The sequence below is a fragment of the Onychomys torridus genome, chromosome 6 (genome assembly GCF_903995425.1).
Source record: "Onychomys torridus chromosome 6, mOncTor1.1, whole genome shotgun sequence".
Taxonomy (NCBI): domain Eukaryota; kingdom Metazoa; phylum Chordata; class Mammalia; order Rodentia; family Cricetidae; genus Onychomys; species Onychomys torridus.
In genome coordinates this window covers 90,837,003-90,842,110 of record NC_050448.1, presented here as the reverse complement: position 1 = coordinate 90,842,110, position 5,108 = coordinate 90,837,003, and the positions used below count along the sequence as shown (strand labels likewise).

At 34.9% G+C, this 5,108-nt stretch overlaps 1 pseudogene; it reads right to left on the bottom strand.

The window, feature by feature from the left end:
- Positions 1–3,762: 3,762 nt before the first annotated feature.
- On the bottom strand, positions 3,763–4,073 carry LOC118585381 (annotated as a pseudogene).
- Positions 4,074–5,108: the final 1,035 nt, after the last annotated feature.

Genomic DNA, 5,108 nt, shown 5'->3' with positions numbered 1-5,108 from the left:
TGCCATGTGGCTCAGTTACCTCTCCCCTGTACTGTATGTCCTACTTGTTCTACACCTCACTGGTGTCTCCTCCTCTCTTCTTCCAAGAGTCCCCTCTCTCCCTGGAAGTCCCATCTGTTCTCTCCTGCTTAGCTATTGGACATTCAACTCTTTATTTAGCCAATCACAGTGACACATCTTCACACAGTGTAAACAAATATTTCACAGCAATTTTTTTCTTGATCTATTTATCTGCAAATTTCATGATTTCCCTTTTCTTTAGAGCAGAATTATATCCCACTGTGTATATGTATCACATTTTTATTATTCATTTGTTGAAGTACATCTAAGTTATATTATCTTGGATATTTTGTGGGTAGGACAACAGTGAGAATTGATGACCAAGTATCTGTGGAGGACTATGTCAAGTCCCTTGGTCATATGCCAAGAAGTGTATAGCTGGGTCATATGGTTGGATTTATTTTTAGGGGTTTTTTTTTGTTGTTGTTGTTGTTAAGGATTCTCCATTTCCAGGCACCAATTTATAGTTCCATCAGCTGCAAATGAGGGTTCCTCTTTCTCTAGAACCAAGTCAACTTTGGTAGCCATTCTAACAGTAGTAAGATGAAATCAAATCTCAAAGTTACTTTAAATTGCATTTCCCTAAGTTGTTAAGGATGATAATCAATTTCTGATGTATTTCATAAGTATGTTAATTTATGCTATTGAGAAATTTCTGTGTAGATCCCAGCCATTTTGTGTGTGTGTTGGATCATTTGTTTCCTTGATTCTTCATTTTATGAGTTCTTCGTATATTCTAGTTATTAATCCTCTGTCAGAATATAGCTGGCAAAGAGTCTTTCCTACTCTGTGAGTCTTTTCTTCACTGGATTGTTTTTTCAGGTGTGCAAAATCCTTTTAGCTTTATTAGGTCCCAATTGTCAACTGTTGGTCTCAATTCCTTGGCTAATGGAGTCCAGTTCAGAAAGTCCTTTCATACACCTGCATCTTATTGGGTACAACCTATGTTTTCTTCCAGAATTTTTAGTCTTTCAAATTTCAAACTGATAGATGGAGCTCTAGCAATCAGAGTTGGCATTAAGTTCAACCTGAAAAGTTTATGCATCTTGCAGATAAACCTATCCAAAAAAGGGCTGTCTTTCTCAAATACAGTATCTGACAAAGACACCTTGATACATCCTAGCTGAATTTAAGAAAGAGTCAGATGTCTATACTTTTCTTATCCATAGAAGCTGAAGGAGAATGACTAAAGAGATAGAAGACCTTTGTCATTGAGTCATGTGAAAAAAAAGACACAATTACTCTTCTTGGAACTGCAAGAATGTGTGACAACTCTGACAGTGTGGTCATGACTTCTCTTGGTATATGCAATGGGGAAAGAAGTTGACTCAACTCTGAACATAGCAAGAAAAAATAGGAATTTATAGCCACAAAGCAGAGTAGGATAGACAAACTGGTAGATGGAAAGTTATTAACAAGTAGCATCAAATATATGAGAGATTGAGTTAGTGAACCTAATGAAAGGATATGAAAGGTAGACCAGATGCTCATATAGCACCTTAAGATGATGACATCCAATGAGATAAGATGATCAGGTATCTATGGAAGATAAGATCTTTGCTAAAAATGGGTTCTTGGAAGACACCTGAGGACTGGGCCTTGGTGGAGTCCAAGAATTATGATTAAACTTTGGTCATAGAGAGAATTTGTCAGGGAGAAGTAAAACATAATTATTAATAAGGTTATTTTTCATGGTCTGAGAACAGCGGTATGAGTTACCATTTATTGATCACTTACTGTCCCATTGCTGGATACAAAGGTATAGTTAAGTTGTATAGGCTCCCAAAAATCTATCTAGAAACTGATTTCATCACAGCCAACATTCAAGAAATTATTATCCTATTCATATCTTCTTATAAAGAAGAGGTGGAAACAAGTTCATAATTTCCCATGAGAGAAAAACTATAGAATGAATAAATGATTAAATTTATTAATGGAGATAAAGAGGAACTGTCCAGATTTTCTATCTTCAGGTAGCTTTTTCACATGAATTTTTTGGTCCACTTTCCTCATACTCTTTAGGGCCAGTCATTGAGGTAAAGATACCATTTTTTAAATGTGGTCTCATAACTTTATGAAGGGTGGTAGTATAGGAACAAGAGTTTGCAGGTAGCTGCATTCTGACAAGAAGAAAAGTGTTCTACATTTATGTGATATTCTATTATTTCAAAAATTTTTCTCTCAATTATCTGATCCTTTATGTTATAAAAAGGATTATTTTGGCAAAGTAGTTTGATTAATTTTCATTTTGCAATGATAATGATGAATCTCAAAAAGGTTATTACTTAACATTCAACTGCTAAAAGACTGTGCCGTCACAGAATGGATTTATTATTTTTTTTAAAGTATATGTATGACTACTTTATTTACTTATTGTGTATACAGGATGTCTGACTACAGGCCAGAAGAGGGTGCCAGATCTCATTAGAGATGGTTGTGAGCCACCATGTGGTTGCTGGGAATTGAACTCAGGACCTCTGGAAGAGCAGTCAGTGCTCTTAACCTCTGAGCCATCTCTCCAGGCCAGGACTATTTATTTTATACATGCTTTTAACATGGATGATTCATTCCCATATGAAGGCATGTGAATTTAAAAACTTAGCTGTTAATGAATACACATTCAGAGTTAAGCTCCATCTTTTACCTAGTCTGTTTTGATTTTCTTCATGTTTAATATGATATGGAGTCTTTTCCTTGCTTAGACACTTAATATAGTTTATTTTTCTTTTCTTTCATTATACACTACAATAAGTCCTACTTGAGTCTTTAGTGTTCCTATATTTCTTATGGATTTATTATTAAAATATTTATTTTTCTTTTTTCATGTTTATTCCTTTGGGCTTTATTCCTTATAGTCTCTTTGACCAGTTGACAATAACCATGACTTATTTCCTCAAAGACAGTGATCATCTAGTTTCTTCTTCAAGAAGGATTATGATTGTATATTTAGGCAAGTTCTTCCCTTCTAGCTTAAGAAGGAATCTTCATAGAAAGCTGTATATACTTTGACTATTTATAGAAATGAGGTTTCTAATATAATCAATGTTCCTTCAAGCATTTAGTTATGAACATCATGGATATACATTATGCATTTAATATAGTGTTTGGCTTATGATACCAATAAATGACAAGTTATACTACTATTCATATTACTACTAATGACAATTACAATAAATACTGATAATATTAGTGTGTCAGGTTTCTAAATGCAAGGTATGGATACTTCTTTCATGGTTGACTGGGTTGTAATGACTCTGTAGGAAAATGAAACTGTGTAGTATTAACTTAGGGGTGTTCTTTTGGTTCTGTCTTGGTTTTGCACTCAAGGTCAAAGAGCCTCTTTTAGAATTTTTTTTTTTTTTTGCCGCTAAGTATGCATAACAACCAATATATCATCATTGCCAACGAAGGTATTTGGGCACATCTATGACAATAAACATTACTTTCTGGTGAGATTAATATTTGGATCAACATCTTAAGCCATGGATTTCAAGATATCACTTCCTAAATTTTGGTGCTGCCTAGATAAAGCAATGTGGGGAGGGAGTGTTTTTGATATTTTTAAAATGGCTTTAACATGTACTTTTTATTCTATGATGCACAGTTGTTAACAGTGCACAGTTGGTAATGAAGTATTCAGATGCCTAAGCCCACCTGCTTTATTGTAATTAGAAAAAATTACTTAAAGCTAGCATTTTGTGTCTATGGAATCCTAACATACATACTGTGTTTTCCATGCTACTCTGATAAATGACAGTTGGTACTGCCATTGGCAACAATGTAGGATCTTAGGTGTGTGCCCTTTTCCTTTGATTTTTCTTCTTCAATCTTGAGAAGACCAGAGGAAAGTTCATTTAGTATTTTTCTATATGAGGTCTTCATGAAAGAATTTCATTGTTTTTATGAGAATCAATTACTTCTGATTCTGCAGAATTATCTCTGCAATTGTTGTGCTCTGTTCTAGAATGCATTACACTTTGATCCTGCTGTGATGTAACTGTTTCCATGGTCATTTGCCTTAACATTTGTCCTCATATGCTTTTTCCTGCCACAGTTGCTCATTATTATTACATGCGTAATCAATGCTTTGCTCCTTCCTTGTTTTCTACTTTATTTATCCCACCATGAAGGGTTTACATAGTGGACATTGTCACTGATTATGGATGGAAGGAGGTGGTAATGCAGAGACTGAGAGGTTACCCAGGCAACCCTGCAACTGCAGACCCATGGTCACGCCCATGTCAGACCTGATGCTCTGTTGTGGCCTTTATGCCAATGTGAAGAGCATATTATGCTTTCTGATACTGTATTTCTATATGTTCACATGTGTTTCTGCACATATGTATGTTTCATGTGCTTTTTCTTGGGCTGTCTTCTGTTAGTTTGTTTCGTCTTACTTGATTTTGTGGGTTTTTATTTTTTTTAATTTCATTTTAAATTTTAGATGTGAGATAAAGGATGGATGAGTATTCATGTGGCTGGGATGTTGGTGAGGATCTGGATATGCCATGTAGGCCATTCTAGCATGTCTTCAGGTAAATACAATTGTTTACCTTGCTGAAAATATAGAGGAAACTGTGTTATTTTCGCTTTCAGCAAATTGTAAAGTTCAAAACATGGAAAATATTATATTCTTCATCTGTATTCTCTTCCTTTTTTATTAAGGAAATTTTTTTATTCATTTCACATACCAACCACAGATCAATGCGGTTTTTTAAAATGTAACAGTTTCAAAATAGTTTCTGTGGGAAGCTCAAGATGAATGGAGTTTCAACTGCAAAGATGGTTTCCAGTGGAAGAGATTTTCAAACCATCATGTGGATTCAGTGGATATGTATTTGATTTCATTAGTTTAGCATAGAATTCAATGCAGTTATTCTTGTGTTTTATCTCTTAGATAGTTGGGGAATAGTTCAACCAGGGTAAATAAATAGATGCCAATTGTAGCAGAGGTGTTGAATTATTGAGTCCTCTTCAGAGACTGTGAAAACTGCTGTGTGCTGTTGCTACATGAGCAGCAGGACAGTCAGAAGACTGCCACACACACT